Source organism: Paramisgurnus dabryanus, chromosome 8 (genome assembly GCF_030506205.2).
Source record: "Paramisgurnus dabryanus chromosome 8, PD_genome_1.1, whole genome shotgun sequence".
Lineage (NCBI taxonomy): Eukaryota > Metazoa > Chordata > Actinopteri > Cypriniformes > Cobitidae > Paramisgurnus > Paramisgurnus dabryanus.
In genome coordinates, this window is record NC_133344.1 from 2,993,460 (window position 1) to 3,020,403 (window position 26,944).

General features: G+C 35.2%; 1 long non-coding RNA gene and 1 pseudogene across 1 annotated transcript; both read right to left on the reverse strand.

Moving 5' to 3' along the window:
- Nucleotides 1–25,134, reverse strand: LOC135770658 (uncharacterized; annotated as a pseudogene).
- Nucleotides 2,886–6,238, reverse strand: LOC135770661 (uncharacterized). The gene is made up of 5 exons (XR_010542736.2): nt 5,929–6,238; nt 4,277–4,333; nt 4,072–4,135; nt 3,723–3,784; nt 2,886–3,564 (listed from the first exon to the last, which is right to left on the reverse strand). It is a non-coding gene; the product is annotated as an uncharacterized lncRNA (long non-coding RNA).
- Nucleotides 25,135–26,944: the final 1,810 nt, after the last annotated feature.

Genomic DNA, 26,944 nt, shown 5'->3' on the forward strand with positions numbered 1-26,944 from the left:
TGTTTTAAATAAGGTAACATCTAAAACTTTCTGGGAGGGGGTGCGCGAGAACCAGGATTGGGAAGCACTGTTGTAATGGAATACTTTTAAAAGTAACTTTCTCCAACACTGCCGGACGACTGGAACCCAAAATGTAGTCTGATTGTCTGTCATATGTAATCAATGCATGTGGACTTTTTAACAAATGTATTATAGGATTATACAGTTATGTGAAAGAAGAAAGGGTGATAGACGGTCTAAATTAGTGAGGCCAGGTACACAGAGCGATAGAGAGAATAAAAGTTTTATTTACTAACTGTATTTTTTTCTAAAGAAAAAAAAACTCATACAAAAAAAGGGCCGGCTTTTATAAAAACAATTAATACAAAAATTGCATCCCAACACAAAAACCCTTCACAATTGCTAAATGAAGAGCCAAGCCAGAAGAGCCGAATCTATGAAAAAGCCAGACTGCCCATCACGACAGGTCATCACATGGGTCACACAAGCTGCTAAGGGCTAAAAGATTAAGATGTTCGGTCGATTGATCAACGTTTATTATTTCCACGTTTTTCCCACCATATGGATAATTCGCCATAGGTTATCAGTAAAGCGTTAATGTACCGCTACAGTGTTAAGGTTTCTTTCCAGTGTGACCTCTCTGATGGGCTTTTAAGGAACCTGACTGAGAATAGGTCTTGCCACACTGAGAGCATTTAAAAGGTTTTTCACCTGTATGAAGTCTCTTGTGATTTAGTAATGTAGCCGCTTGTCTAAAACTCTTCCCACAGATACTACAGTGATGAAGTTTTTCTCCAGTATGAACTCTCTGATGGACTATTAGTTGAGATGAATTAATGAAGTTCTTTCCACATTGAGCGCAGACGAAAGGTTTCTCTCCAGTGTGAACTCTCTGATGGTATTTTAAGGAACTTGACTGAGCAAACGTCTTGTCACACTGAGAGCATTTGTAAGGTTTTTCACCTGTATGAATTCTCTTGTGATTTCGTAATGAAGACCCTTGACTAAAATTCTTCCCACAGACACTACAGTGATAAGGTTTCTCTCCAGTATGAAGTCTCTGATGGACTTTTAAGTTACTCGAAAAAGTAAACGTCTTGTCACACTGAGAGCATTTGTAAGGTTTCTCACCTGTATGAATTGTTAGGTGTGTCACTAAACTTTCATGTTGATTAAAACTCTTCCCACAAACATTACAGTGATGAGGTTTCTCTCCAGTGTGAACACTCTGATGGGCTTTTAAGTAACCTGAGTGAGAAAAAGTCTTGTCACACTGAGAGCATTTGACAGGTTTTTCTCCAGTGTGAATTCTCTGATGAATTTTAAGATTGTCTTTGGTTTTGAAGTATTTTCCACATTCAGTGCAGTTGAAAGGCTTTTCATCACTATGTGTCCTCATGTGAACATTTAGATTAGAGGAAGAGACACAAATCTTCCCACATTGCTCACAGTGAAACTTCTTCTTCTTCTCTCTGTGGTCTTCTGAATGAAGTTTCTTCTCTTGTAAGGTAGTAAAGCTGATCTCAGATCTGGTGAAGAGTTTCTGTTCTGTGTGTTTTCTCTCATGTCTCTCTAAAAGTCTCTGTGAGCTGAATGTCTTTCCACAGGTGATGCAGGAAAGAGTTTGTGCTGTCAGTCGCTCTTTTGATGTTGAGGACGTTATTTCTATATCCAAACATGAATCACTCTTCACATCTGAAAGAAACATGAAACAATTAAATTGTCTTTTCACTCTTATTTACACAAAGAAGGATGAAGAATTGAGATTCTGTATCTTTTTCTAGATTCACACATATAGACAGAAGACAGGTGTCAGTCCTGTTATTACAGCTGGGTCACTGCTAGTGATGGGATATTTGAAGCGAGGGTTCAGAGCGCGTGTCGAGAATAAATGTGGTGCCAAATAAAACCTTGATTCAGGGCTTGTGTTGTTTATGTAGAAATTACATAACCAATGACAAACGAGGCCTCGGTTCGGTCTAAGTATCGAACCTGGATAAAGGAGTTTTGAAACTCGTGCCACCTTGTGGGTGTTTGATAGGTGTCAGGAGTACTAAAGCAGAGTGTTCATATAATTAGAATATCAACAATGAGTTGATTTATTTAACTAATTACATTCAAAAAGTGAAATGTGTATATTGTATTCATTCATTACACACAGACAGATATTTTTTAAATGTTTGTTTCTTTAATTTTGATAATTATAACTGACAACTAAGGAAAATCCCAAAATCAGTATCTCAGAAAAATTGAATATTACATAAAAACAATACAAAGAAAGGATTTTTAGAAATATTGGCAAACTGAAAAGTATAAACATGAAAAGTATGAGCATGTACAGCTTCAATACTTAGTTGGGGCTCCTTTTGCCTAAATTACTGCAGCAATGCGGCTTGGCATGGAGTCCATCAGTCTGTTGCACTGCTCAGGTGTTATGAGAGCCCAGGTTGCTCTGATAGTGACCTTCAGCTCTTCTGCATTGTTGGGTCTGGCATATCGCATCTTCCTCTTCACAATACCCCATAGATTTTCTATGGGATTAAGGTCAGGTGAGTTTGTTGGCCAATTAAGAACAGGGATACCATGGTACTTAAACCAGGTACTGGTAGTTTCGGCACCGTTTGCAGGTGCCAAGTCATGTTGGAAAATGAAATCTGCATCTCCATAAAGTTGGTCAGCAGCAGGAAGCATGAAGTACTCTAAGGCTACACTGTTAACGATTTCCCTGTATTTTTACAGTACGGTACTGGCAGCACGGTTGCCAGTAAGTTACTGTATTTTGGGTTTACAGTACTGTACTGTAATACCATTTTACAGTACACAAACTAGTACTGTATAGTTACAAAGCAGTACTGTACTGTAATTTATTATTACAGTAGTCTATTTTTACAGTAATTTACTGTAATGTCTATATTGACCCATAAATACTATTTATTACTTATTACAGTTAATACAATAATATTATATAAAATAGATAGAGATTTAGGTTTAAATCTATAGTTATTAATATGGTAAAAATGCTATCCTTGACATGACATAATGAATTAAAAGGCAATCCAAGCAATGTTTGTATCAAAATTTTATTTAAAAAAACATTTAATTGAAACAAAACATTTAAAACAAGATTTTAAACAATAATAAACATATAATCAAGTAACATAAAATAAAATCAACAAGTATAAACAAGTTTGGAGACCCCTGCTGTAACATATTTAACTCTGGCAAATAGAACACTGTTGCATAGTTTGAAGTTTTCAGTTTAAAGTCCATCATCGACTAAAAGGTAACATTTCACTGTGGTAAAAAGAACACTGGCCCATAGTTTTAAATATTCTACTTGAATTTCATTTAACACTAAAAATAAATGCATTAAACTGGCAGACAGACCACAGTGGCCTTTACTTTGAAGTCGTCCATTCGAACTCAATCAGGGACTGCATGAAGCTGTTCACATGGGGGTTAATGGCCACAGCTTTTCTCTGCACCAAGTTCCTTGTCTTTTTGCTTGCTCCTTGTCTGGATGTGCATTTTTTCCCATCTTTGGAATTAATTCTATCCAGAAACCTGTTAGAAATATCATAAACATTAAGTCAACAAATATAAGATAGAAAAAGATTCTTAAAAAATTTAACTCAGCCTTGAATTTACCCCTATTCTGAAACCTTTGCTCTTATTCTACTGTTCCACACCTAATTACATTAAAATACAGAAGATTCACTTACCTCGGAACAAACTCTTTCATCAATGGACAGCATCCACCTGGATCCTGTCATGATTGAATGTCCTGAACAGAAAGTAAAATTGTTACTGATTTGGACACAACTTTTTATTCTGAAAACAAAATCTTTTGTCAATAAAGTCCAGGGACACCTCTGCTAAATAAATACAATTATTAAATTAAATTTCTTATAACCAAAGTCTGAATATTTCTGTTTGTATATTTCTACATGGCAAACTAAGACAATTGTGTACATGTTGTGTATGGTCGTGTTACAGTGTTGTGTGTGGGAATTGTGAATGAGTGTATACATGGGTATTTAAAGAAACTGTAGTGGTAAAGTGCAAACTTACCGAACATAATGTGCTTGGTGTGTGTCTGGTGTCACCCATTGTGCCTCCACATCTGCCTTAACTCCTGAAAAGTGCAATGACACTCATGTAAACTACAAATAAAAAGTGATCAGCACATTCCTGTGTACTTTTACATGTGACGTGAAAGCATTTAATATTGCAGTCGAAAAAATACATGACTTGTAACTGTACATCATGTACTTGCCTGGTGCCTTTAAAGATGATCCATCTTACCCAATCCAGCTTACAAGCAATGGTAAGACTGTAAAAAAGACAAATGTTACAAAATCTGTTAGCCATAGAAATAAGTAGACATTGTGAAGGAAATGGTAAAAGAAAATTTAGTAACACTTTACTATAAGAGTTTATTCCTTAACATTTGGTAATGCCTTAGCTAATATGAACTAACAATGAACAATATATTTTACAACATTAATAATATTTGATAATGTTCATTGTGCAGAGACAAAGTGATTGATTTAAAAATGTATTAAGTGTTTAAATCTAATATCATGCTATGCTAACAAATAAAACATTACTGTAAGTGTTAAGTCAGTTGTAAAACAAATATATATATATATATATATATATATATATATATATATATATATATATATATATATATATATATATATATATATATATATATATATATATATATATATATATATAAGTTGTTATATTATATATTATATATAAATATCTAAATAAGTCTTTTTTAAATTATTATTCTATAACATCTTGTCTACAGAAAATCTCTGAAAATGTCTCGTTTAGTGCAGAAAATAGCGATTTATAGTGACAAGGTAAAAAGACTGTCCCTTTAATGTTTTACCCGGACGGCTGCGGTGTAACACTATTTCACGCAAAGTTTTTTAACAAGTTAGTAGCTAGCTGCTCACTTTAAAGATAAACATGATCGCCTAAATCTGAGCAATCCTGGTGATGCCAGTTTCCTACACGATGTTATAATGGACTATTTTTACATCAAGAGATGAAGGATCAGATGACAGAGACGAGAAGACAAAGGTACGTAAATGCGGAGCCCATTCTCTTTTCGTGCATTGATTTGATGTGTTTTGGAAACTTATATATACAGCGTGTAATGCATCTGAAGTGGTGGAAACAATATGCCATAAAAATGTATTGGACAACTTACTGGGCGTGTAAAACGCTTAAGAGAAGATATTCTCTGCTTTTGCTGATATAAGTTACCGTAATATAATAACAACAACAATAAGCGCGGCAATCCCTTTCGTTCATCCGATATTAAGATGAGCCCAGGTCTGAATTATATTTGGTCGAAGTTAAAGCTGCGATGAGTTCGATGCATGTATCCAGTTAAATATGAGGTTTCTTGTTTTCACTTCTGTGGAGGAGTTCGGTACTACAGTATGCTGTGTACGGCGTGTCAAGTCCTATCTGTTTACAACCACGAGTCAGCCTTACCAAACAGTCGAACTTCATACTTTTCTCTGACGCTAACTGAACGGATGAAACGCCGTCAACGACCGTTATGCTGGGACCGCAAGACCGCGCTGGCGGGTTGTCTTTGTCCATTTCGTTAAAAATAGTTTCATTGTCACCACACTTTCAACACAATATAAACTCACCAAACCGTCATAATTTAGTTAAAACAACCCTATATTCATTAAAAAAGGTGTAAAGCGAGTTAAAGCAGCGGTAGACATCTGTGTGTAACGTTTACGTTAGCTTACTTTCTGAGGGAGATTGAAACTTTGTTGGCGACCGTTTTTCTCTCTCATTGCACGTTTAAAACAATATTGTGACAAACTATTGACAACATTCTTAAACTAAAAATTAAGTTTTCATGAAACAGAAATATTTCAAACTTACCGAACTGACAGAAATCAATCGTCCTCCTTCAGCTGCAGCCAAGAGTTGTGCTCTCCCTCTGTCTGTGTGATTTGACGTTGGCGCACTTTCACTGATTATTGCAAGTACACCTGGCACATTACAGCAATGGCTACAGCAAGGTTACATCAAGACCAAAATATACTGTAAAATTTTCCCGCTCAAACAAATTTACCCAGAATGCATTATGAACTGCAGTACTGTACTGTAATGTACACATACAGTATAGTACTGTGGATTTTTACAGTACAGTGCTGCTAAATCTACAGCGACATCTAACAGTGTACGTTCACATTGTAGGCTGAAACGACCCAATTTTGCCCCTATGCGACCTGTATCTGATCTTTTCATGACAGTCTGAACGACACAGATCCAAACTTTTCAAATGTGACCCAGGCCACTTGGGTATGTGGTCCTGAATCCGATCTTTTGAAATGCGACCTCAGTCTGAATGGCCAGGCCACATGGATCCGACCCGTACGTCATTGACACGCTACAAACTTCATAATTCTGCATTGAAGTAGATGGGAACGAGAAGATAAACAACAGCCATGGCGGACGTTGCTAACACTGACTGCTCCACATCATTAAATTTTGGCCATATGGGTGCACACGTTATATGATTTCACATATAACAGCTTTCTCCCAATATATTAATATATAGCATATTATTATAATGCCGCAAATAATATGTGAAGTAGCAGCTTTCAATAAATATTTTTTAAAATGCGTTTATAAATCCAACAACCCCTGTGACCTGTCTACACGTCCATAAGAGGTTTCTATGTTTATAAACCATTGCCTTTTTGTTTCTACATTAAAAGACAAAGCTGGCAATTCTGACTATACTTTCGTTCTTTTAATAATTTCTTTATTTTATTTATAAACCACTCTGGGTTATCTGATTTATCTATTTGGCTTGTTTTTTCTTTCCGTGCACTTGAGGCATTTTGCACAATTGTTCTGCACTTTGTTACCTCTGAGCTTATTTTATTAAAAAAATGAATTTATTATAAACGTAAATTCTGATCTAATTTAAGTATGTAAATTTTGGATTGCTTTTTGTTGTATCGATGTTGCGTTATTGCGTGCTGGCCATGCTTGCGCATGCAATTTAGCCGAACGGGCTAGGTACTCTGCGTTTCACATTTAGAAGTTCATCAAACTAAACATACAAAAACCGGATGTTTTTCGACGGGTATAAGTTTTTAAAATGTAATTAAAACAGACTGGTTATCTTGTCAAAACTTAAACTACAAAACAAGTAAGCCGTTTCTTTAAATTTCGGTGCTGAAACGGAAAATATCTGCACCAAACCTATATTTATGCCTGACACAACTGTCTTTCTTGTGATTCAATATTATGGTCGGTGTTCACTTTCAAATGATAGCAAAGAGATTCCTGAAATAAATAATATCATCAGGTCTTTCTGTATCTAAAGTGAATACAGAGATGATCAAAGTCAAAGCAAGCAAGCAGGTATTTCTGTGCTAAATAATAACGCGAAGTGTCTATAAAATCATTAATTTCAGTGTTTTTCTTGTTATAAATTAACTTTTAATGAATTGTATATAAAGCTTAGTTTTTATCATTTACAGTAACAATCACTAAATATTTGTAATTTCTCATTTGTCTTTTTTTTTTTTTTGGTCATGACTGCTTTGACGCGCTAATTCTCCAAATTAAATAAAAACACTGAATTATAGCCGGAGTTTCCCAGGCAGGATCACCTTTGTTATTTTTTTAGGTTTAGTGATCAAAATGTTTTTTGTGTGATGTTCTGTAGATCGTGGCTTGTTATGTTATGAGGAATAATTAAACAAATTTTACCTTATATATATATATATGCATCGTCAGTTTTGAATTCGTTCATCACTTGAAAGACAGTTTTGGTCACTTTATCAGAAAGTTGTTTCTGTGTGCTGCTTGTGAAAGAAAATAAAAGTTGCCAATTTGTACCTGGTTTGGCTATGGAAAAGACTATGGAAAGATTCGACAATTCTGATTCGAATATGTAAATGCTTAGTCGAGGACACCCCTAAAAGATTGTAATTGTGCTGGCTCCGTTGGGAAAATAACTTTAATATTGCAAAAAGAGCTCTGCTGTTGACTACACCGTTGTTGACTTCCATGTTTAACGTTAGCTTACAAGTGACATCCTTGACCATTGAGTACTCTTATGCGCATGCGGGTCACTTCTGGGTCATTTCACGTTCACACAGGAGATCACAAAAGGTCGCATTTAATTGGAAATGTGAACGGCCTTGCAAAAAATCTAATTTTTTCAAAAAATCGGAATTGACCATTATGCCCTGCAGTATGAACGTAGCCTAAAACTTACTGGTATATGGCTGCATTGACCTTGGACCTCATCAAACACAGTGGACCAACACCAGCAGATGACATGGAACCCCAAACCATCATTGACTGTGAAAACTTTACATTGGACCTCAAGCCATGTGGATTGTTTGTCTCTCCTCTCTTCCTCCAGACTTTGGGACCTTGATTTCCAAATGCAAAATTTACTTTCATGGAGAACATAACTTTGGACCACTCAGCAGCAGTCCAGTCCTTTTTGTCTTTAACCCAGGTGAGACGCTTCTGACTCTGTCTGTTGTTCAATAGTAGGGCTGGGCAAAAAAATCGATTTTTCGATTAATCGTTTTTTAAAACGTGGTCGATTCAGAATCGATTCTCAAAGAGCAGAATCGATTTTTTTCTTTCATATTAATTTCTGCAAACATTGAACGAAAGATTAACATTAATCGAATTACTAGTCTTCTTCACTAGATGTCACCCTCTTTTTTGCCTAGCGCATGTTACCAAGGAGCAAGAGGCAAGCCTGTCTTTCATTCATTCAGTGCTTAAAATGGCGGTTTTAGGTGCTTCGTCGATTTTATTAATTACCCACTTGTAACCTGCTGTTCGCTGTTCTTTTTATTAATATAGTATTTGTATTAAATCTATATTCATAGAGTTGAATAGAGTATAAAAACTGGTCTGAGAGCCAGAATCGAAAATTGAATCGAGAATCGAAATCGAATCGATTTGGTAGCTCGTGAATCGAAATCGAATTGATCTGAAAAATCTGAATCGATACCCAGCCCTATTCAATAGTGGCTTGACACAAGGAATGCGACAGCTGAAACCCATGTCTTGCATACGTCTGTGCGTAGTGGTTCTTGATTCATTTTATTTAAAGAGAAAAATGAAAATATAAATTTGAAGTAGCCTAAATAAAAAAAACGAATATGTTTTGGTGCACACTACTGCCAAATGGATTGACATTACTTTATGGTAATGAACTATGAAGCGGTTCGGCGGCAACCAATCGCAAGGCGGAAACGTTCATCAGCAACCAATCGGAAGGTGGAAACCTCTGCTTCAGAGGATTCCAGAGAATGCATTTGAGCGTCAGATCGTTTTGACGCGCTCGCTGGCGGCGTGAACGTCCATTGGATGAAAAAATCTACATGCACGCTTAATCTTCACGCCCACTAGAAGACTTGGGCCAAAAAACCCTTTCTGAAGGGATAAGATCTGGAATAAGATCCCTTTTTGGTACTTAAACAACGTAAAGGTTCTTGTCGGCCGTTCCTGCGCATTGCTCTGCCTCACTTATTCTCTTAAGTTTTTGTTTCTTTCTGTCTTACTTCTCGGCGAAACCATCTGCTGTACCAGTGGATTGAAACCGAGCACATCTGGCTTGCGCAATAATAAATGCGATGTCAAGACGTGATCGCGGCCGGTGTGATTGCGTGTTGTCGAGAGAACTGACGAAACTGCGTCTTTCCTCCTTGAAAATATAATTACCTGAATCCTCGAAATGCTGGATTAAGATCGTTTGGGGGGGGTTGAATCGAGATCACGATCTTTTAATGATTAATTGTGCAGCTCTATTGCTTGTACACTTTTTTTACCACATCTTTTCCTTTCCTTCGCCTCTCTATTAATGAGCTCTGTGAACAGCCAGCCTCTTTTGCAATGACCTTTTTGGCCTTGCCCTCCTTATGCAAGGTGTCAATGGTCTTCCCCATGATTGTGTAGCCTACAGAACTAGGGTGTTTCTCAATACCAAGTATGCAAAGTTCGGACTTGCGTCCTTTGTAGTTGGGACTTGCAAGTTCAGACTCAGAAGAACGAACTCCCAAGGACGGAAGGATGCGGTTATACTGCAAATGGAACAGCAGAGTACCAGTCTTTCCCAATACGTGCAGTCCTGGGCTGACTATTCTTATTTTAATGTATTTTTAATGAAATACAGAAAATATGTCATTTAAATTATGAAACTTAACTTTAACTTTATTTTTTGAGACAAAAAAAAATGCCAGTTTGATATATCCAAAGGGAATATTTCATGTTGAGATAGCGGCAAATTTCTGAATGACTTGCCGAGATGAGGCTGCCCCATGCTGGTTCCCTGGAACTCATACCCCATAGTTTTACCCCCAACGCGGATGGCTGCGTTTGACACTATACGCAATACAAATTATTTCTTATTCAAATTATTAGTCTAACAGGCCGTCAGGGCAGCACTGATTTGGCGACATTTACAGTACATTAAAACGTCATGCGGACGGCGTGCATACGCAGAAGTCCCTAGTATACTTTCGGCTTAAGACGGAGGTTAATTGCAAAACATAACGCTGTTAAATTATTTTGGTCAAAGCTGTGAGTGATGAGAAGCGATACATTTAAATGCAGTTGTCACTCCCGAAAGTAGTTTGCAGTGTGTACGAGGCCAATGAGACAAGTCTGACAATGTTCTGCTCTTATATTTCACATATAAAGACAACATCTTAAAGGTGTTGGTTTAACTTTATCTGCCCTACTCATTTAATGAAATGTATATCAGTTCTTGGTTTGTGTGTTTATAAGAGAAAATCAGTATTTCATTGAGACTTGAGATTAAATGAACAGTATGGTAGATCTTGTAGTATTAATTTTCACATGCAGTTACACATTGTTGGAAGAAAGTGGCTGGTAAAAACATTGAGTCGCTGGCAGATTTTGAAATCCACCAGTCACAGTGCCGGTGGACAAAAAATTTAATTTCCATCCCTGGAATATAATATACAAGTTTCACTTTTTGAATGGAATTAGTGAAATAAATCAACATTTTGATGATATTCTAATGATATGACAGCACCTGTATATATTGTAGTGCTGGGCGATAATTCAATAATAATAATTTTCTAACTAGTTTGATAAGTTATCGACAAAGACAAAGAAACATATAAAGTAATGCATGATAATTTGTGATTAATCCACAATTTTGTTGGAGTCAAATAGAGCAATATTTTTTGTACAGAGACTTTGAATTCTTGTTGCATTATATGGTGACACTTCTAGAATGAGATTAAGTGTTTTTTAAAGGGTTAGTTCACACCAAAATGTTAATTTTATCATAAATCACAACTGACCCCTGTGTCGTTCTAACCCCAAGTGCTCAGATTGTCTTCAGAACACATTTTTAGATATTTTTGATAAAAACCGAGAAGCTTCTGTCGTTCCCATTGGCCTCAGTTAGTTTCATAATTATTTTCCCCCCGAAAACAATGAAAGACATCACCAAAAAGGTCCATAATTCGTTCAATAATATATTAGGAATAATATAAAAATTTCTGTGCTCAAAGAAAACAAATAATTTTATTCCACAATTTGTTCTCCTCCTTGGTTGTTCAGTGTGCGTTCACAACCAGACTACAGCGCATGCTGATGACGTCTCCTGATGACGGAGTTGCCAGCATACAGACACAGAATACACTGGCAAGTAATTTGTGCATTTATACAGGCTTTTTGAAGTATTGTTTACAATGTTTGCATAATTGCTTAAATAAAAAAGCGGATAAACTATGTCAGCAGGTGAGGTGTCATAGTCTGCTTAAGAACAACTAAAGAGGAAAACAAATTATTGAATAAAATAATTCAATTTGGTGTCTCTGTGTACAAAAGTGTTCTTGTCACTTCATAATATTATTATTGAATGAGTGATGGACCTTTTTGGTGATGTCCTTCATTATTTTCTGGGGAAAAGAATTGTAAACTTACTAAAGTCAATGGGACAGACAGAAGCCTCCCAAATTTCATTAAAAATATCTAAAAATGTGTTCTGAAGACAATCGGAGCACTTGGGGGTAAAGGACGACACAAGTGCCGATTAAATTAACATTTTGGGGTGAACTAACCTTAAGTCTACATGCCTGTTGCTCAATAAGTATTAAAGATATCCTAAACTCCTTTAACATTTTAATATTTACATTTCTTGTTCTTTTGATGAGAAAACCCAAAATATGTGCTCAAATGCCAGTTAAAAATGTTAAAGGAGCGGTGAATCAAATACTCAATTTTAACTTGATAATTTGTTATATAAGAGGTCATCATACTTAAATGAACATCCTGCAAGTTTCAGAACTGAAAACGTCCGTGCCACTGAAATATAACAGTTTTTGGCACCAAGCCAGTATTACAACCAGGCGTGGAATTCGGAGGAATATGATGTCAAAGCAGAATTGAAGCACCTCCCACAAGCCATATACAACGATCACTTTTGTATCCCCGCCCACAGCTTCGCGTGACACACGTGTGTCTCAACAAACAGTAAACATGTCTTAAGATTGCCAAATGTAACCAAAATGACTTTTAAATAAATTTTTTCTGAGAGACTTTTATTTTGACGCGGTTATCTGTTATGATAGAGTAACCATTGAAACAAAAGTCTTGGGTTGTGGAAGAACCACATGGGAACAATACAGAAGCTGAATACTTTAATTCGGAGGCTCAGAACATAACATTAGGAATGCGTGGATAAAGGTTGTTTTTGAAGAAGTTCCAGCTCGCATGGGGAGTGTTTGATTACCTTGTGTACTGTGCGGATTCCCTTGTAAAGAAGCAAGTCGATGCTGGATTTGCAGAGAGACTGTGATTAAAAGCACCACTAATATTGGATCTGACGAAAATGACACAGCAAGTAAGACATTTTACTTTATTTAAGTTACTGCTTTTCACTATTGCTTTGTTAGAAGAGATCACTTGATATGTCCTGTTTAGGGATGTTAATTAGAATTTACTCGATAAAACTTAACGATTGTTGAAAAACAAGATCATGCACGTGTGTTCGGCGCCTGCGCAAAACACATACAGTCGGAGAAAAGAAAATTAAGCGAGCGCAAAAGTTAAACTACTAGCTATGATCACAACGATGCTCGATGCCAACACGTATGTTTGACTGTTTTAATTTACTTAAACCATTAAACTATTAATAAAAGGTACAACACTTAACAATACGACTGTAATATAACGATAGAAGTATACAAAGTTAGTGATAAGGAAGAACTTACCAGCCGCAATTTAGATTCTGATGCCCGTTTACTGTGTTGTATACGGTAATTTTAGGCACGTTGCGTTTGAATGGTCCAACACTCAACAAAGCTTTTTTATCATATAACTGTGGTATGTAACGTTACGTGTATCTAAGAGCAAACTCACAAACACAATAGAAATATACAAAGTTATTGATAAGGATTTATCAGCCGCAGTTTAGATTCTGATGCGCGCTTACGGTGTTGTTTACGGTAATTTAGTCACGTCGAGTGTAAAGTTTTGTTTCTACTTTACTATACGTATTGTAATTTATGTGTATCATCTTTAGCACCCAGAATCTTTTGTGGGTCAAACATATGTGTTCTGCTGCAATTTTTAATCATTAATGTTTTTTAAAACATTTGCCCACATGTAATGACGGGAAATGAAGCCCCATCCAATCATAGCAGTGGGCGTTTACGTCCAGGTTTTCAATGCGGCCCGCCCCTTCAAACGAACCATTTCTCCAGAGAGCCACCAATCCATGTTACAAAATAGCGTATTACTTATTGCTTTTGATGTTTTTGAATGTAAAAACCACGCGAACATCATAAGTAGACATCAGACAACAGTATAAAACAATAAAATCGACAAATTCACCGCCCCTTTAAAAATACAACAATAATTAAGGAGACATACCTGATGGAATAAAATCATCTTCTTCCTCAGTGAGATCTTCCTCTTCTGTGGGTTCAGTTTTGATTTCTGTGGGTTCAGTTTTGATTTCTGTGGGTTCAGTTTTGATTTCTGTGGGTTCAGTTTTGATTTCTGTGGGTTCAGTTTTGATTTCTGTGAATCCTACATACACATACACTGAAGATTCACAACAATCCACATCCTGACAACACAACAAACACAGACAGTAAGATTAGAAATTATTTTATGTTGTCTGATTCAGATAAATGATGTTTAAGCTGTACAAACCTCTCGTTTCATTGCTAAATATCCTCTTGACCTCAGCTTTCTGTGATGAAATCATCAATATATCCAGCATGGACAGATCAGTTCCTACTCATTTACAGCACATCTCAACATCATCGTCTCAGCACTTAAATACACAGAGACAAGACTCTGTTTAAACTCAATGAAACACGCAAGAGAGAAAAACACTGAGGATACACAAACACATCACACGCGCTCTTTCTTTCTTTCTTTCTTTAGTGAGTTTATCTGCGGACTACAGAGCTGCAGCGCCTCCTGCTGTACTGGAGACAGAAGACGCTCACTGCTTTACAATGGATTTAATAAAACAAGAATGCGTCTCAATTATGGACAGAAATCATCACAAACTATTGTATAAACTAATGACTAAATGAAAAGAAGGGGTGGGAAAATAATTGCTGAAGAATAAATACAAAACATCAAGCTTTAAAAGTCATAAAGATAGGACATCGTAGGACAAAAAGATTATGATCAGATTAAAAAAACAAACACAGAAGTTTTTACAACATTGTATTTCATGGTAATTAGGTAATGTTGCAGCATAACATTTAAAAAACGTTTTAAAAACCACACCCTAAATAAAAACAAAAAGGACGTTTTAAAAACGTAAAATACCTAATTGGATTGGTTTTCCTTAGGTAATAAAAAACGTAAATCACATTTGTTCACTACGAAAACAAGACCAGACCGCAATGCAACATTTCTGAGACGTTTTGTTCAGGTGTGAAACTAACCATCTTAGAATAAGACGTTTAAAGAACATCATGACCAAAATACAGCCAGGTGTTTATGTTACTTTGGTATAAATGTATGTCGGCCCACCAAGAAAATGCCCAGTATTACCAATCCAGCCCTGCCTACCATTATAAAAAAATTTTTTTTTTTTAAACCAATCGGTTTCATCGGACGCACGTGATACACGTCTGGATCCGAACCTTACTTCCAGTTTCGTTTTTTTTAATGGTCTAGTTGCTAAACTGATCTCTTGAACAAATGCCTCGTCGAAAATAACAAATGTTTTGGTTTCCTAGGTAATCTACGTGTTGTTGTTTTGCTTGTTATATAAATAAACTACGTTTAAAGAACTTTGTTGTTTTTATTCTAAGCGGAGTTTACTGGAAGTTACGTGCGGACCGCGACAGCCGCGTGTTTATGTTACTGCTGAAACCGTCTACACTGGTTGTATTTTGGTATGTTCATGATGTTCTTTAAACGTCTTATTCCAACATTGTGATTACGTTATTTTAACACCTAAACAAAAGGTCAAACAAATGTTGCATTTTAGTCTGGTTTTGTTTTTGTAGTGAACAGATGTGATAAAGTTTATTGACCGCTTAAAGAAAATGAGCCAATTAGATGTTTTTACAACGTTTTTAAATTAAGGGTGTGGTTTTTATGTTTACCTAATTAAAACCAAAATACAACATTGTGTAAAGTTGTAAAAACATTTTGTGCTGGTATTCTTAATCTGATCATAATTGTATTTTTTATGTTCCTTTCTTTATAACTTTAAAAGTCTGATGTTTTCTCTTTATTTTCTTTTTTCAGCACATTTTCTCACCCCTTCTTTTTATTTAGTCATTACTTTATAAAATAGCTTGTGATGATTTCTGGCCATACTTGTACAGAGCCCCTAGAGGACATGGTAGTGGTAAATATTTGGGATGAGAGGACATTTTATTTGAACAGCTTTTGCATTCTCTAGCAAAATTTTTGCGTTCTCTTGTGTTGTAAATCTTTTTAGCGAAGACCAAGAGACTTGAATTTCCTCGAGCTGTAGTCTTTATTGCAGAAGCGATCTTCAAATCAGAGCATAGAGCCCAAGCCCAAGTCTGACTCACAGCCCTACATTGCATTCATACACATTTTAGGGGTCAGGCAGACCCTTCAATGGAAAACAAAGCACTCAAATTTGAAAGCATTTAACATGAAAACATTGAAAGGAAGTAACCCTGCCACTCCCAATCCTTCAGTTTCACCAACCCTTAATCCCATCAACATTACCATCTCACCCACTGTCTCACTCGGACCATTTCATTATCATAGAAATGGGTTCACACCTTATAATAACTGAAGCATCAACAAATTGCCAATTACAGTATGTTTGCACCGGGGTCAGACATTCCCAAGGAAATAATTGGTAATTTTTGGTGAACAGGTGAAATAGCAAGACCAAAGGGACTGCAGTATACATTTAAGAAATATATTCACAACATAATATGCAGCCGATTAAATAATTGAATCAAAATTTAAGAGAAAGTCTATAGGTCCCAGTGCAAGCAGCAGCTTTCAAATTGAAAAAACACAAATTGAGGAACAGCTTTGTTCATGCACAGAAGAGTAAATGAAATTTGTGAAAATAATCTAATAATTATAAATCAAACAGCATATCCAAAAATCTTGTAAAATGAACACAATCTTCTCTTTTAATAGATTGGTAGGATTAGGATCAAGCATGTTGTTTTAGATGATTTTTGAGCAATCTTGTTTAGTTATTGTAATAAATAGGAGTTGATCTTTGGGTTAACTAGTGCAATCTAATGCCATAGCGTAGAAGGCGGTTGCATGATTTTATTTTTTTCTCTAACATTACTAATTTTGAAGTAAAATTCATAAATTCATCACTGCTGAGTCGTTGACAGATACTTTCTATAATTTTACGAAAATGTCATTTTTTCTGTCCCTAGCCTTTACAGAAATATAACACTTTAGGGTTAAAATTTTTTATATTTTAAAATGAAACAATATGTTATTTGAACAATTACACTTTCTTGAGCCATCAATGTAATATTTGATTTTTATTAATTAATTAGAATTCCAAGCACCACAGAAGTGCTCATATAGACCCTTTTACAGCTCACGTGATCAAATAGCCTGCGCGCGCATTTGGGCAACAGAAGTGGTGTTATTCCCCATTGGTTCTAACGTGGTAGCAACTCAGAAAGTTTATTAAAACGGTTTCTCAACATCAAAATGTCCCGTTGTTGCGTTTGGTTGCACTAATATAATATACTAATATACGTATATGTATCTGGCAACTTTATTTTTGGCCATCTGCTAACGTCTTTTATCCACTCCACTATAGTACACGGATCTGGTAGCTGTAGTGAAAATGTTGATAAAGTCATTTTTTTTAAAATAACTTACTGTTTGTGTTGCTTCACTGTTGATTCTTACGATACTTCCGTTGCCTAAATGCGCGCGCATACGCTGCCACGTCATCATTGTGTACAAACAGTAAAAGGGTCTATGTATACAGAGGGAAAATGCTTTATTTTGAGATCAAAAATAGTGTTTTCTTCCATTTAAAATACAATAATGTGTCCAAAACTATCAAATACATGATGTAAATTACTTTAAAAACAAAATGCTATATAGGCTAAATATTATAAAATATATAATGAAAGTAGTGGTCCCCTGGAGTTGTGTCACTGGTGTTACCGTTTAACAAAAAAGCTTTTATTTTTAAATCAAAATCACACTGATAACATCACTTGACTTCCTTCTTTCACTTTCCTGGAGATCTTTGAAGAGAAGTCCATGGTAAGTCCACTGTCTCTTTTCAGTTTTCAGAAATCTTCTCATTCATCTCATGATTTCATATGAAGCTTTTAGTTTAAGTCACTGGTATGACTCCTTTATTGTTTGGGAATTGCAAAAAAACTAGAATACAAAATGGATTAAACTATTTAATTTATTGAGTATAACATAATTGACAACATGTGGTTTTATACTTTGAAGAGGCAATTTTGTTAAATGCAGTTTTCATGAAAATTGTCACTGGTGTTACTGTCACTGGTGATTTGTTGTGTCACTGGTGTTACTGTGTTTGTTTTCTTTCACATTAAATAAAATCTTTCACATGTGACATGATGATAATCTTAAATGCATTGAATTCTGCTACACTTAAGAATTAAGCTTTAAAGCTGAAAAATTATAAATAATATTTCATTAACACCTTTAATATTGCTAAAGAATTAAGGTAACATAAGTGACAAAAAAATGGTGTATGCAGTCTTTAAGTACATGCACACAAAAAATAAAAAATCATTAAGCTGTCATTTGTACTCATATAGTCAAAGAGTAATCTAATAATGTGGTCCAAGTTTAAATGTTAGAAAAAAAAACATCTTGACATACCAAAAGTGGACATTTCTGTAGAATGACCCTAGTATGTGTTTATTACTGCTTTAAAATGTAGTGGTTTGTATGATCGCAATTGTAAGTCTTCTAGTGATGCTGAAATCTGTAGAAATTAGGAGAGTACCTTTTTTAGTACCTAAATTTCCGTTCATAATCTCTTCTCACTTGACGCATTTTTCACTGCTAGGTAACGCAGGGGAACTCCCACTGCCAATAGTTCAAGTTCAGTCAGGCAAATTAAGAAAAATTACGGCTTTAGTCAACATGTATAGTAGGCCTATATTAAAATAAACTAATATATAGATTGTGTAGAATTTTTTTAATGTTGTGTTTTTATTATTTCCTTCTAATCTGTAATACCACACTGTAGCCGATGCCTGTATAGTCCTTTAAATAATAAAAGTTGTTGTTTTAAGTAATCGAAAAGTTATCAGTTACATTACTTTTATATTGTGCTTACTAAATACTTTGTTATGAAGTCATTTGTAACTGTAACGGAATACACTTTTAAAGTAACCCTCCCAAGCCTGGTTACTTGTGATATTGATCATAATTTGATTATTTGTTCTTATTTTACCATTAACTTGTTTTTTAACAATATTTAAACATTTTTGTTGTCATAACTTTATTAAGGTCACTGGTGCTTTACAAAAACTGACTGTTGATTAACAATACAGTGATGAGGTTTTTATCCAGTATGAATTCTCTTATGGACTTTTAAGTTACGTGAATGAGTAAACTTCATGTCACATTGAGAGCATTTGAAAGGTTTATCACCTGTATGAATTGTCAGGTGCATCACTAAATTGTCATGTTGATTAAAACTCATCCCACAAACATTACAGTGATGAAGTTTCTCTTCAATATGAACTCTCTGATGGGCTTGTAAGTAACTTAACTGAGCAAACGTCTTGTCACACTGAGAGCATTTGTAAGGTTTTTCACCTGTATGAATTCTCTGGTGATTAAGTAAGTTATGCTTTAGACTAAAACTCTTCCCACAGACACTACAGTGAAAAGGTTTCTCTCCAGTATGAACTCTCTCATGGACTTTTAATTGAGATGACTTGGAGAAGCTCTTTCCACATTGAGAGCAGACGTAAGGTTTCTCTCCAGTATGAACTCTCTGATGATCTCTGAATTGAGATGAAGTACAGAAGCTCTTTCCACATTGAGTGCAGACGTAAGGTTTCTCTCCAGTATGAACTCTCTGATGGGCTGTGAAGTGATATGACTGAGAAAAAGTCTTGTCACACTGAGAGCATTTGTAAGGTTTTTCTCCTGTGTGAACTGTCTGATGGACTTGAAGATTGGATTTGGTTCTGAAGTATTTTCCACATTCAGTGCATTTGAAAGGCTTTTCATCACTGTGTGTCCTCATGTGAAGATTTAGTTTATAGGAAGAGACACAAATCCTCCCACACTGCTCACAGTGAAACTGCTGCTGCTTCTTCTTCTTTTTCTTCTTCTTCTCTCTGTGGTCTTCTGAATGAAGTTTCTTCTCTTGTAAGGTAGTAAAGCTGATCTCAGATCTGGTGAAGAGTTTCTGTTCTGTGTGTTTTCTCTCATGTCTCTCTAAATGTCTCTGTGAGCTGAATGTCTTTCCACAGGTGATGCAGGAAAGAGTTTGTGCTGTCAGTCGCTCTTTTGATGTTGAGGACGTTATTTCTATATCCAAACATGAATCACTCTTCACATCTGAAAGAAACATGAAATAATTTAATTGTCTTTTTCACTCTTATTAACACAACAATAAGGATGAAGAATTGAGATTCTGTATCTTTTTCTAGAATGCATAAACTGCTCCAATGTATACTCATTTATATTAGGGGTTCCCAATAAGTGCCTTGCACAGGGGAATAAGGTGGGTCATCTAAGTCACCTGGCTTGGCTGTACATTACACTGTAAAACTATATAAAAACAAACTGCTGTTCATTAGTTCACGCGTTTATTGTGCTTGGAAACTGGATGCGCAAGCAGCGCATTTACAATGCAGATAAATCTTAATGGACGCATTTCTGGAGCCGCGCCTGTCTGTTTACCTTAAATATAAAATAAAAATATATTTTATATAATATATAAATATATATTATGATTGCTTTAGATTTAAGCTTTGATTAGTTTTAATGTGGAACATTTGTTGACCTTAGGAGACTATAGACAGTTTCATCGGACTCACGTGATACACGTCTGGATCCGAACCTTACTTCCGGTTTCGTTTTTTTAATTGTCTGACTAGTTGCTAAACTGATCTCTTAAACAAATGCCTCTTCGAAAATAACAAATGTTTTGGTTTCCTAGGTAATCTACGTGTCGTTGTTTTGCTTGTTATATAAATAAACTACGTTTAAAGAACTTTGTTGTTATTTATTCTTAGCAGAGTTTACCGGAAGTTACGTGCGGACCGCGACAGCCGCGTGTTTACGTTGTTACTGCTGAAACGGTCTATAGACCATAGACATTATATACGTAGACACCTCATGACGTGCTGGAACGCATCAAGCGCCGGCGCCATATTGGATGGGTCTCCTCACTGTAAGCTAGCATCAGAGTCAATGGGAGTTAATGGTAAGAAAGCCATACTATGGCCGTATTTTGTGCAGCTTACGGTTGCATTAACCGGCGCAGTATTGATTCCAGATCACATGGGATTACATTTCACAAGTAAGTTTGAACAATCATTTTGGTTATTTTACGTTATTATTTATAATATTATGTCAATGTTCAGCAGGAACTGGTACTCTCTCTCATGATCTCTCGCTGTTTTTTCTTCACATTTGAAGGTTTACCAGTGATACAGGCATGAGGAGGCAATGGGAAGTTGCTATAAAACGGGAGGGTTTTGTTGTAACAGAGTCGTCAAAGCTCATAGAAGAACAAGAGGGGAAACTCTGATTCGTTTTTGGAAACAGCCACTAGATGGCGCTTCAGTAGCGCGACCGCCATAGGAATGAAAATTCTCACAGCCAATTCATTCTCAATTCATTCATATTAAAATTAATTTAATACCTAATTACATAAAATACCTAAATACGTAAAAATTACTTAAGTAAAATATACTTTAGTACAAAATGTTTAAGTAAAAAAGTAGATGTTTAATGTACTGAAATATTAAATATAAACCAAAAAATTGAAATTATGAAATGTAGTGGAGTAAAAATTATGAAAATATGCTTTGGAATATAAGTTTTCCAAAATAAACACTGATTAAATATAGATACTTGAAAATTTACTTTTATGTAGAAAGTAAAACACTTAAGTAGTGTCTGCCTCTGTCAATATGCCATACTTAAAGAGCATAATACAAAGTATTTTAGGATGAAAACAGTATTTTTCAATGTGTGGCAGCGTCCTGTTTCATAACTAAATCTCTGCCGCTTATAACAACTCAAACCGTGTGAAAATCCGGTAAAACTAGGGGAGTTATGATTATTCCTCATTAGAAATGAATGCAAGGAAGCGCACTGGAGACCCATCCAAGATGGCGGCCGCCCGATACGTCAGCTCCAATAGGCACCTCAGTCTACGAGGTGTCTACGTATATAATGTCTATGCTATAGACGGTTTCAGCATTAACAACAAACAAGCAGCTGTCGCGGTCCGCACGTAACTTCCGGTAAACTCCGCTAAAAATAAATAACAACAAAGTTCTTTAAACGTAGTTCATTTATATAAGAAGCAAAAAACAACACATAGATAACCTAGGAAACCAAAACATTTGTTATATTCGACGAGGCATTTGTTCAGGAGATCAGTTTAGCAACTAGTCAGACCATTAAAAAAACAACCGGAAGTAAGGTTCGGATCCAGACGTGTATCACGTGCGTCCGATGAAACCGTTTATATAAACAGTAATCAAGTAGAGCAATTTCTTTGGAATGTTTATAAAGAATATGCTGTTGCCTTTAAGTTAGAAAAAAACTTAAAAACTTTGATGCACAGTCGAATAAAACATCAATAATAATATTATTGTATAATTATATAATAATAAGGAAAATCAACAATTATGATGTTGATTTTTATTTGCAGCTAAAATAGCCGGTAAACTAAAGATTTAATGGATATGAAATGCACAAATGAAATAGTAAGATTCACTGTATAGCTGCCTGCCATAGTTTCACCAACTCCTCCACCCAAAATCCTTGTTTTTTAAATAGTTTCTTAAGCCTGTAATAATAGTTTGCAGCTGATGTTCCTTTGGAAAACATAATTAAAAAACTAACAACCATCAATGTAATGATGTCTAATTATGTGAATGTTTTGTTCTTTAAATAAAAAAATTAGCCTAATTGAACACGGAGTGTACTTCAACTTTTTTTTACAGATATTTAGTTATATAGACAATCTACACAACCTTTTATCATAAGAAAGGCCCCTAGTGGAGTCTAGAGTGCTCCAGACCAACCTTCCGAATGACTGACTTACAGAAGGGATGCGTAACTAAGAACGTTTCGGGGAAAACACGTATTAACGATAAGGTACAACTTAAGAATTATGTAAAGCTAAGAAGGTTTCAGGGAACCCAGACATGGACACACACACACACACACACACACACACACACACACACACACACACACGCGCTGGTGCGCTCAAAGTCTGTCAGTTGTGCAGTTTCCCAAATAGACCCAATTTAGCAAATACCATAAAATGACATAATAATGATGATGCAATAATAATTTATTCAAATAAAGTATCAAAACAAGAAAACACATTACAGTAATAAGTAGGCTTCGTAATGAAAACCAGCATTATGTATTATAACAAATGCCTGCAGGTTCACCTGCTAAATGAAGGCGGCCTGTTTATGAGTCAAAGGACCTTTTGTGAAAAATATAATTTTCAATGTGAGTGCAAGAAGTATGATATGCTTTTGAACAGTATTCCTAAGTGTTTTGTTATGTTGGTCAGAAATGCACTGCCCAATTTATCTGTGGTCCCTCATCTACCCACATTGAAAATAAATGACCAGGATTTTATTAGGAATAAGATATCAAATAAATTTATATGTAAATTGCAAACCCAAGAGAAATTCCCGATTCAAGATAATCAAAACAATGTATTTCAAATTGTTTCCAAGAGCTCTGTTAGCAGCTAAGGGCTATGTATCTTTCTTTTCCCTTATATCCTAAAGCCAAGGAAGTACATTTTAAAATCTTTAATGATATTTACCCTTCCTTAGAATTGCTGAAATATAGATTTAATATTGATCACAATAATTGTACTTTCTGTGATTTTGAGATTGAAACAACAGTACATTTGTTTTAGATTTCTCTAAAAATGATATTATTTTTGGTACACTTATGAGAGATAAACAAATTAAATTTTATTGAACAATTTTGTTTATCATGGGAAAATTTTATATTCATAAATGTAAATATATGAAAATGAAGCCATTTTTTTCTGTTTTTCAAAAATAATTTTGAAATTGACTGCAAATCTTTAAAAAGAGTAAAACTGAAAAGTGGAATTAGATAACTTAACATGTTGAAGGACTGAATTTTTGTTTTATTATTTTATTTTTTATCTGTCTTATAGTTATTTATTTTAATTAATGTGCTTTGTTTGTTGAGAATGTTAACGTACAATATATGTGAAAATTTGGTCATCATAACTATTATATCTATTATACTATTATATCTGGCTGGGCTCCCAGTTTTCATCAAAAATATCTAAAAATGTGTTCTGAAGAGAATCGGTGAACTAAACAATTAAGCCTACATGCATGTTCCACAATAAGTATTAAAGATATCATAAACTCCTTTAACATTTTAGCACTTTTTTGGTCTTTTGATTAGTGAGTTTTTGACTGAAACCCCAAAATAGGTGCTCTCATAACCGTTAAAAATGTTTGAAAATAATTGAGGAGACATACCTGATGAAATAAAAACATCATCTTCCTCAGTGCGATCTTTCTCTTCTGTGGGTTCAGTTTTGACTTCTGTGGGTTCAGTTTTGATTTCTGTGGGTTCAGTTTTGATTTCTGTGGGTTCAGTTTTGATTTCTGTGGGTTCAGTTTTGATTTCTGTGGGTTCAGTTTTAATCTTCATCATGAGGTTCGTGCAGTCGATGAGTTTAACTGAACACATCTTCAGTTTGGTCTGCAGGATCTGCTGCTGTTTTCCAGCGTTACAGACAGAATCCAGAGACTCTGTGGAGGTTTGATCCTCCTGTAAGCTCTGTTTACTGTCACACACTGTAGTGTCCTGAGTGTCTGTGGGCTTTGACTCAGTATAACAGAGTAAAGTCAGACTGAGATCGGAGTCCTGTGTGTGTCTGGATTTCTCTTCAGAGAGTTTAGAGTCCAGCAGTGGCTGTGGTGTGCGGCTCTGATCTCTGCTCATCCACACTGAATCCAGCCTTCCATCATCAGTCACATACACTGAAGATTCACAACAATCCACATTCTGACAACACAACACAGAAAGTAAAATTAGAAATGATTTGATGTTGTCTGATTCAGGTAAATGATGTTTAAGCTGTACAAACCTCTCGATTCATTGTTAAATCTCCTCTTGACCTCAGCTTTGTCTCCAGTAACGCCACCTCTTTCTTCACCTGAGAGTTTTTTGTGATGAAATCATCAATATATCCAGCATGGACAGATCACTTCCGACGGATTTACAGCACAGTACATCTTAACATTAAAATACACAGAAACAAGAGTCTGTTTAAACTAAATGAAACACGCAAGAGAGCAAAACACTGAGGATACGCAAACACATCACACTCGCGCTCTTTCTTTCTTTAGTGAGTTTATTTGCGGACTAAAGAGCTGCAGCGCCTCCTGCTGTACTGGAGACAGAAGACGCTCACTGCTTTACAATGGATTTAGCAAAACAAGTATGCGTCTCTTTTATGGCCAGAAATCATCACGAACTATTGTATAAAGTAATGACTTAATGAAAAGAAAGGGTGGGAAAATAATTGCTGAAGAATAAAAACAAAACATCAAGCTTTAAATGTAATAAAGATATACACCGTAGGACAAAATATATTATTATCAGATTAAAAATACAATCACAAACTTAAGTTTTCACAACGTTGTATTTTCAATTAGGTAATGTTGCAGCACAACATTTTAAAAACGTTTTAAAAACCACACCCTATAAACGTTGTAAAATACCTAATTGCCACGTTTTCTTTAGGTAGTAAAAAAACGTAAATCACATCTGTTCACTACAAAAATAAAACCAGACCAAAATGCAACATTTGTGATATTTTTTTCCCTGCTGAAAAAAAACAACAAAACCATTACAGAAGATTCTAATGGTTTCCATTAAAATACCAATAGGAACCATTAGCTTTTACCATTAAAACCACTACACTGTAGTGTGTTTTGGGCCATATTCCATTAGAACCAATACAATTCCCAATAAAACCAATAGAATTTCGGTGTCTATTGGTTTTTTAGCAGGGTTGTTTAGCTGTTAAAACTTCAAATAAGAATTTTAAAGAACATCATGATGACCAATTGACCATATACAACCAGGGCCCGTATTCATAAAGAATCTTAATGCAAAGAGTAGCTCCTGACGCAATTCTAAGACAATTTTTAGAATTGTGGGCGTTTACTCTTAAAATTAAAGAAAAAATCCTAGTAAAGAAAAAAGTAATTCAGAAAGCATCTTAACCCTTAAAAGAGGTCTTAAGGTCAAAATTGATAGGAGTACGGATGAGGACTTTTAAGAGGCTTAAGAGTTTTTTAGCAACTGGGAAAGTGGACAAAACACGAAGAGGGAGACATAAAATGTTGCACAGTGCATGACAGTAAGTTAATAACATGCAACACATTAGATCGTATAGAAATCATGTTTGTGACCGATCTTATTAGAGACATATAATATAATATAGTGCAAGATAAAGAAATCACTAACTACAATAACAGATTCGGTAACTAGAAAAAATGCAACTATGCAGCAAAGATGATTTAGGTCTGTTACACCAATGTGTCTCAGTGAATTTTTTCTATCTAATACGTTAAGTTTGACATTAACAGCACTTATATATAAGTTTTTACTTTATTTATTTTATAATAAATATTAATTATATATTAATTCTATATTGTATATTTACTCAATTTTTTATTCTGTGTGTGTGTATATATATATATATATATATATATATACACACACACACGCACACATATATATATATATATATATATATATATATATATATATATATATATATATATATATATATATATATATAATAGTTAAAAGTATACCTGTAATTTCAAATTGATGAAACTTTTCATCTCTTCCTTCTTGGACAACCAACCAATCACAGTCTTCAAAGATTGTGTCACACGTAGCACCAGGGTCAACCCCACCTCCTCACTAAGATTAAAGTTTTTGTCTTTTCCTTACTCAGAGTTGCTCTCAGATCAGTCCCGAATCGCTCTTAAGCGATTGAACATTGAGACATTGAAAGGAAGTAACCCTGCCACTCCCAATCCCTCAGTTTCACCAACCCTTAATCCCATCAACATTACCCTTTTACCCACTGTCTCACTCGGACCATTTCATTATCATAGAAATGTGTTCA